This window comes from Quercus suber, unplaced genomic scaffold, assembly GCF_002906115.3.
Source record: "Quercus suber isolate HL8 unplaced genomic scaffold, Cork oak 2.0 scaffold_429, whole genome shotgun sequence".
Lineage (NCBI taxonomy): Eukaryota > Viridiplantae > Streptophyta > Magnoliopsida > Fagales > Fagaceae > Quercus > Quercus suber.
Window position 1 is genome coordinate 186,734 of NW_027069880.1, and position 9,108 is coordinate 195,841.

Here is a 9,108-nt window from a genome sequence, read left to right on the forward strand (position 1 = left end):
TTTGTATTGTCAACATAATAGCAGGGTTTGTATAGGTCTAACAAATTGTGCAAAAAGAAGACGCAGCAATTTTCTGGATAGTAACAAAGTTTTTAAGATAGGGTGGTTTAAGGGGTTAATTAGAAGCTAAGGAACAAATTAATTATAAAAGGAGCTTCAACAAATAAGATGAGAGTTTGTTTTACTTTTAAATGTTAAAAGAGGCTTGACAAGGTAAAAACAATGAGCTTTTCAGAAGCTTTAAGCAATACCCATAAACCATATCCGTCAAATGCATGTTTATAACAGTGAAAAAGAAGAGAGAGAGAGAGTGAGGATGCAGCCTATAGCAGACATCCTATAAAAGAGCCATTGAAACCCACCCTGCCACTTCCCCCACACAAAAAAGAAATAATAATAAAATTAATCATCTATTCTCAGCACCCTCAAGAGTGCAGTTCTCTTGCACCAAATACACCATTTTAGGCAAAGTGATATAATCATTAAAAATCCCATTATTGTTGTGCCTCCTGCACCTTCCTTGCTACCATGCTAATATCTCAATAAACTACTTAGGCAGCAACCCATAAACCTGAAACAAGGAAACATTTGCAGCCATAACCAAAGTGCAACAAAACACTGCAGCGACAGCTTATTAACATTTTCTCTCCACCGCCCTTGGACAAAAACCAGTCCATAATAATGAATATTCTTTACCATTAAAATATTTCTTAAAGCTGCAGTCTTGCACAAGAAAACTTTAAAGTTCTACCAAAAAAAAAAAAAAAAAAAAACCCTTTAAAGGACTTATTTGGACTCCACTTAAACATGGCTCCAATAGGTGCTCTGGAAGCCCTAAAATTTTTCTCTATTTCATTAAATTCCAAACCAATTCATCCTCTCCTACATGATACACATTCACTGAATCCAACAGTTAAGGGCTAGGAATTGTAGAAGGGTTTAGAGCTTGTATTTTGATTATAATAGAAGGATTTATAAAAAAGAAGTCTAACAAATTGTGAGGAAACAAATTGCAGAAATATTCAGGAAAGCAACACAAATGTTTTAAGATAGGGTGGTTTAAGGGGTTAATTAGAAGTTAAGGCACAACTTATATAGGGTGCTGCAACAAATAAGAAGTTTGACAAGGTAAATCTTAAAAGAGGTTTGACAGGGTAAAACTCTTTTCAGAAACTTTGGGCAATACCCATAAACCATATCCGTAACTGTAACAGAGCAAAAAGAGGGGAGAGAGAGAGAAAGGTGGGAAGAACCTTCAAGAAAGAAAAATTTACAGCATGTGGAAAGTTGAGGAAAGAAAAGGATGTGAGAGAGAGAGAGAGAGAGAGAGAGAGAGAGGTAGGAAGCAGACAGCCTATAGCAGATATCCTATTGAACAGCCTTTGACCAAAAAAAAAAAATAAAATAAAAAGCTATTATCAACACCATCAAAACTGCATTTATTTCTTCAAACTCCGTGGAAACTTAGCTCCAATAGGTTCTTTCAAAACCCTACAATAAAATTGGACATCAAACTTTCTATACTTCATTAAATTCCAAACCATTTCATCATCTCCAACAAGATACACATTCACCGAATACAACAGATAAGAAAAGGAAGACACTAACTCTAGCACCCCGAACTCTTCTCTGCTTCTACAAATCTTTTCCTATGATGAGAAACCAATGCAACGAAATAAAAAGCCAATGTTGCAATCTTACAAAAACTATCTCAAAGAAATTTGGATACAATCTTAGTGGGACCTCTCCAAACCAAGGATCACAATTAAAGAAATACACAAAAATAAATCATGCATGTCATCTAGCATCAAAAAATATAAAATCCTTCAATATCAATGACAAAAAAAAAAAACAAATGATATGATCAACTACCTTCTTAAGCTTTTCCAAAAAGTCATGGTGGAGATCTCACTGTTGACAATCTTCCACTACTACTAGTCCCTAGCTTCCTTATATTTCAGCCTAGAATACAGCACCAACAGCAATCTTGGTTGAACTTAACACCATTATGCCGCTAATCTAATTTTAATATAACATATAAAAGCAAAAGTTGAGAGAATGTTAAATGTTAAACCCCTTGAATGACTCATATTATGCCAAGTGACATAGCTAACTTTGTACAAATGAACAGTCAATGCCTCTCACTATGCGAAGTGGCATAGCTAATTTAGCAGAAATCCTTTATTTATTTATTTTTTTTATTTTTTTTAAAAATTTATTATTTATAAGAACTTAATAATTTATTGTTCCAACTTGGGATGACATACAACTAAAGTGGTATACAGATGCTTCATCAACCGGATTTTGTCATTAATAAATTAGGTCAGTAAAATCCCATCAATGCCTAGGAGAAAAACAAATGTACCTCACAACCTAACCAAAGTGCAACTAAACACTGCAGTGACAGCCATTTAACATTTTCCATCCACTGCCCTTGGACAACAACCAGTCCATAATAATAATTTTCCATTGAGGATATTCTTTACTATTAAATTTTTTACTATAGATCCAGTCTTGCTCAAGAAAACTTTAATGGCTTGTTTGGATTGAGGGGGAGGGAGAAGGAATAGAGTAGCGTTGCCCGGAAATTAGCCTAATTTTCGGCCAACTCTACTCTACTCCCCCTCCCTCCCCCTCAATCCAAACAAGCCATAAAGGAAACATTTGGAGTCCACTCAAACATAGCTCCAATAGATACAAACTTTCTTTATTTCATTAAATTTCAAACTATTTCATCCTCTCCTACAAAGATACACATTAACTGAATCCAACAGTTAAGGGCTTGGAATTGTAGAAGGGTTTAGAGCTTAAATTTTGAACATAATAGCAGGGCTTATAGGAAAGAGATCTAACAAATTGTGAGGAAACAAGTTGCAGAAATTTTCAGGAAAGCAACACAAAGGTTTTAAGATAGGATGGTTTAAGGGGTTAATTAGAAAGTTTAAGGCACAAATTATATGGGGTGATTCAACAAATAAGAAGTAGGTTTGTTATAAAACTTAAAAGAAGTTTGACAAGGTAAAACTTTGAGCTTTTCAGAAACTTTAAGCAATACCCATAAACCACATCCGTCAACTGTAATAGAGAAAAAAGAGGAGAGAGAGAGAGAGAGGATGCGCCAAAACCTTTTGTTATTATTATTATTATTATTATTTGATAGGAAGAAAATAATATTATTAATAGAAAAGAACAAAAAATACATAGAGTTCACAGTAGTGAACAAAGAACAGCATAGTAACAAAAAGAAATAAAGGAATCAAAATCCTATTCTAAGAGACAAAAGAAAATCAATAATAGTAGAACAATCCGAAAGACCCCAACACTGAGACCAATCGAAGAGAGTCCGCTGGCACAAATCTAACAATTGGGCCATTAATTTCTCGATATCCTCAAAAGAACGCCGATTACATTCAATCCAAATAGTCCACATCAAACAGCCTGGAACCAAATTCCAAATAACGGAATTATTTTTCCCAAGCCAATGGTGCTAACAACAAAGTACGTCTGCAACCGAACTGGCATGACCCAATCAATCCCAAACAGTTGAATCATATGCATCCACATAGAATGAACTAACGAGCAAAAAATAAGATGATCCACAGATTCCTCATAAAAAATTGGGTATAATTTTACTGCCTTGGAGATATAGAGAAGAATCTTCAAGAAAGAAAAATTTACAGCATTCAGAAAGTTGAAGAAAGAAAAGGATAGGAGGGAGGGAGATAGAAAGAGAGAGGTAGGAAACAAGTGGCATATAGCAGACATCCTATTGAAGAGCCTTTGAATTAAAAAAAAAAAAAAAAAAAACCCTCAGCTAATCTCAACACCATCAAAAGTGCAGTTATTTCTTTAAACTAAACATAGCTCCAATTGGTTCTTTCAAATCCCTACAATAATATTGGACATCAAACTTCCTATACTTTATTAAATTACAAATGATTTCATCATCTCCTACAAGATACGCATTCACCGAATCCAACAGTTAAGAATAGGAAGACACTTAACTCTAGCACCCCCAACTCTTCCTGCTCCTACAAATCTTTGCCTATATGAAGAAGCCAATGTTTCAATCTTACCAAAACTATCTCAAAGAGATTTGGATACAATCTTAGTGGGACCCAAACCAAGAATCATGATTAAAAAACACAAAAAAAAAAAAAAAATGCACGTCATCTAGCATAAAAAAAATATATAAAATCCTTCAATATCAAACACATTAAGAATAATTAAGTTGAAAAAACAAATGATATGATCAACTAGCTCTTTAAGCTTTTCCAAAAGTCATGGTGCAGAACATCTCACTATACTTTCACTGTTGACAATCTTCCATTACTACTAGTCTCTACCTTCCTTATATTTCAGCCTAGAAGCTAGAATACAGCTCCAACAGCAATCTTGCTTGAATACTTAACACCATTATGCCACTAATCTAATTTTAATATAATATATAAAAGCTGAAGTTGAGAGAATGTAAAATGTTGAACACCCTTGAATGGCACATATTATGCTAGGTGACATAGCTAACTTTGTACAAATGTATAGTCAATGTCTCACACTACGCCAAGTGGCATAGCTAATTTTGCAGAAATATATATTTTATTTATAAGAACTTAATTATTGATTGTTCCAACTTGGGATGACATACAACTAAAGTGGTATACAGATGCTTCATCAACAGTAATTTCTCATTAATAAATTGGGTCAATAAAATCCCATCAATGCCTAGGAGTAAAACAAATGTACCTCACAACCTAGCACCTAAGAGCACAACAGTGCTAACAATCAAGACTGGATGTGAAATTTCTTTTTCTATGCCTATTGTATGAGTGGATAGCTTCCTTAAGTAGTCATTCATTCTCTAGTTTTATAGATTTTATTGAGAGCTATACTTTTTGAGGATTGTAGTACATCACCAGTAATGTCTTTTTTTATTATAAATGAAATCCTACTTACCTATCAATCGTACTAACAGAAAATCAATATTTTAGCACCGAAACTTCTTGATTCACTTTCGTTTACAATAAACATGTGATTGAACCCAGCTAAGCATGAGATAATTGAATTCCTTATCTAGATTCTACTCAGAAAGGCTAGAGATAAGAAGATATAGTGAGATCAGATATCTTGGAACCGAATGGCATCATGCTTACTAAAGAAATAGTTGGCTACTCCTATTCTCTTCTGTTTGGTTATTTCTTCTTTTAAATTGAAGTCAGGAGAGCTCTAATCTAGCTCTTTGCAACACTACCAGAGGAACACGTAAGCATAGAAGGGTTACAGTGGCCAAGTATTGTTTAAGTATGTGCATAACAACCATCCACATACAGATATCAAATACTAATATATAATATAGCCACAAAAGGATAATGTAAACCAGGGGTTGAAATTAAGCTTTTAGCAATACAATCATACCCTCTACTAAAGGAAGAGGAATACCACTAATGACTTCACTTCTTTTATGCAACCATCAGCTAGTAAGACACCATGTTTGCTCCATCAAGTAAAACAAGGCTCTCCATGAAAGTAGCTAAAAGTGAAGGATATTGGATATCAGGATCCTTCTTCTCCTGTACAGTTCCAGTTTCAACTGAAAGAAACTCATATTTAGATTTAGGATTATTTGGTTCAGTAAGGAAGTCCCTATAAATCAGAAGTGAACCACACTCGCTAAAAGCAAAACAATCAGACAGTCTTTCATATGGTAGAAAACAAATTTTATTCCAAGACTCAGCTACACCATATTCCCTCATCACCCATATGGAGTGTCCAAAACCAAGTTGTTCACTACGTCCATGGGTAATTAAAGCCAGTTTCCCCTTTGAATGATGCAAGACATGTATGAAAAGTGTTAGCATCGGTAGAACCAAGAGGCAGTGATAGCTTTCTGAATTCCTCACTATTGACATCAAATGACATAATCATACTTTTACCCGTGTGTTCTCCTTCTATTATAAGTGCTATCCAGTGTAAAGCTCCACAAACCAATGGGGCAGGGAAAAGATCATTTTGAAAGTAGTAGGTACCATAGGTTGCGATTCTAACCCTTCTCCGTGAATCAGAACTTAATGTGTACACCTCAATCCCATTTAGACACATAGCTGACAACCAATGAGAACATGAAATCCTCACAACCTTGTAGTCATTGTTCTCGGAATGATAAGCAAATCCGAGGGTAACATTTCTTAACATTCCTAAGCAAGTAACAGGCAAGTTCTTGAATTTTTTAATGCTGGGGTTCCACAAATATATATGATTATCATTATCAACAAGACACAATAAGCCATTGCACAAACCCACTATTTGGACACCTTTAAAACAAATATCTTTGGGAATTTGAAACTCAGAAACCTTATCAAAAGTGCGGTCGAAAGCGACAGTACAGACTGACCTGTTAGTACAAGGAAGAGGAACCGGCATGTGTATGAGATAACGATGATCATCATCATCTTTGTTGTAGCTGTTGTCGTTCTGATTACGGTGGGTGTAGATGAAATCGGGACTAGTGATTGAGGAGTCCAAGGTTTTGGAAACGCACTTGAATCTTATGACTGATTTCACCGGTAGTCTTCTGAGGATGCTCAGTACGATGTCGTAAGGGAGATGGTTAATCTTCCTGTGTCAGAGAACCAGTGGTTCTCTCATTTGGGACATTTAATAGTTAAGAGACACAGCGAAAGGAATACTTTCAACTTTGGGGGTACTAGATTATTGAGGTACAGATCAGATGATCTTCTCAATGCTTCTGTATTTGGGGTTTGCACCTGAACCTCATCTATGATTTCACAGGCAGCATCACCAGGGTGTCAACCATGATGTTGTTAGGCAGACAGTTGTTAATACCTTGGAGGATCAGTGTATATGGCTCCATCATTTGTAGAGAGAGGCAGTGAAGGGAAAGTAAGAGAATTGCGATTATGAAAGAGTGAGTGTACTTAGGCAGGTTAGCATATCAAATAAATTCCCAAGATAAAACAGTTATCTAATTATTACTTGAGAAATATGTGTTTGCAAGATGTATAGTACTAGAAATGCAAATAATGCTACAGAGTTGGGAGGTCAATGGACAATGTACAATGTCACAGGGAGACTGCTATTGCTCTGACAGAGGTTTAGGAATGAATTTATGATTTTTTTTACTTTGTTCAAAGAAAGTAATTTTATGCCACAAACTTAGAAAGAAATGAGGATGAATTCCTCTAGTATCAACAACAAGCAAACTTGTGCTATAGAAAGAGAATTTGAGAATTAAAATATTTGTCAATATGAAGTTGTTGAAAGTAAAATGGAACCTCTTCCAAAGGGTTTCCAGATATATAGATGACTAGTTGATGTCCATGCAAGAAGCCAAATATGGTCCAAAAATATTCTTGGGATGACATCAACTAGTCATCTATATATCTGGAAACCCTTTGGAAGAGGTTCCATTTTACTTTCAACAACTTCATATTGACAAATATTTTAATTCTCAAATTCTCTTTCTATAGCACAAGTTTGCTTGTTGTTGATACTAGAGGAATTCACAACCTAACATGTTTATATTCTTGGGATGACATACAGCTGAAGTGGAATATTAAGCAAATGTACGTCACAACCTAACAGCTCTATATGCCTTTAAGTTCTACCTCATTTACCAAACAAGTTTTGCAAACAAACCCCTTAGTAGTATAAACCTTAGCATGTTTCTTTAGCATAAAGAACACAATAATATTGAAAGAAACACAATAGTTAAGCACCTGAACATGTTGATCCACATCTTAGGGAGACTGCTATTGCTCTGACAGAGGTTTAGGAATGAATTTATGATTTTTTTTACTTTGTTCAAAGAAAGTAATTTTATGCCACAAACTTAGAAAGAAATGAGGATGAATTCCTCTAGTATCAACAACAAGCAAACTTGTGCTATAGAAAGAGAATTTGAGAATTAAAATATTTGTCAATATGAAGTTGTTGAAAGTAAAATGGAACCTCTTCCAAAGGGTTTCCAGATATATAGATGACTAGTTGATGTCCATGCAAGAAGCCAAATATGGTCCAAAAATATTCTTGGGATGACATCAACTAGTCATCTCTATATCTGGAAACCCTTTGGAAGAGGTTCCATTTTACTTTCAACAACTTCATATTGACAAATATTTTAATTCTCAAATTCTCTTTCTATAGCACAAGTTTGCTTGTTGTTGATACTAGAGGAATTCACAACCTAACATGTTTATATTCTTGGGATGACATACAGCTGAAGTGGAATATTAAGCAAATGTACGTCACAACCTAACAGCTCTATATGCCTTTAAGTTCTACCTCATTTACCAAACAAGTTTTGCAAACAAACCCCTTAGTAGTATAAACCTTAGCATGTTTCTTTAGCATAAAGAACACAATAATATTGAAAGAAACACAATAGTTAAGCACCTGAACATGTTGATCCACATCTGCTGACAATAAACCAGTGATTGGACCCAACTAAGCATGAGAAAATAGCATTCCATATCAAGATCAAACTCTTAGAGGCAACAGAGATAGGATCACTTATCTTGGAACCGATTCTCTCACATACAAAGTAGCTTCTTATTGTCAACATTTAGGTTAAACATAGTAAACAAACCAACATAGACCATGTAGCTTGAACCAAGTAAGAACATGACCTTGGAATGGCATCATGCTCACTAGACAAGCATCTGCCTACTCCTTTTAAACATTCTCACTTTTAGAGATTCTTTTATTTAGTTATGTTTTTTTAGTCAATTCTTCTTTAAATTGAAGTCAAGAGAGCTATAATCTAGCTCTTCGTAACTCTAAAGGAATAAGAATCATCCATACCACAACAAGCATTCACATACAAATATCAAATACTAATTTATAATAGCCACAAAAGGATAATGTAAACATGGAATAAAAGTCAAGCTTTAGCAATACTACCTAACTACCATGCCTACTACTAAAGGAAAAGGAATAAACAAGGGTTTCACTTCATCCATACCATAATTGTCTTCAATCTTATATGCTCACCTTGGTAGTTTCTTTATTTAATAACTTTTATTAAATAAAAAAACATTGATTATCTAATTGTGGCTTGAGATGGAACCAAATGGATCAAATAAGACTCTAGCT

The 9,108-nt window shown here is 34.7% G+C and overlaps 2 long non-coding RNA genes across 2 annotated transcripts; both read right to left on the minus strand.

Annotated features, from left to right (window-relative positions):
* Nucleotides 1–214: 214 nt before the first annotated feature.
* LOC136062583 (uncharacterized) lies at nt 215–2,178 on the minus strand. The gene is made up of 2 exons (XR_010624308.1): nt 1,873–2,178; nt 215–571 (listed from the first exon to the last, which is right to left on the minus strand). It is a non-coding gene; the product is annotated as an uncharacterized LOC136062583 (long non-coding RNA).
* Nucleotides 2,179–5,290: 3,112 nt separating this feature from the next.
* Nucleotides 5,291–7,740, minus strand: LOC136062585 (uncharacterized). The gene is made up of 2 exons (XR_010624309.1): nt 6,389–7,740; nt 5,291–5,587 (listed from the first exon to the last, which is right to left on the minus strand). It is a non-coding gene; the product is annotated as an uncharacterized LOC136062585 (long non-coding RNA).
* Nucleotides 7,741–9,108: the final 1,368 nt, after the last annotated feature.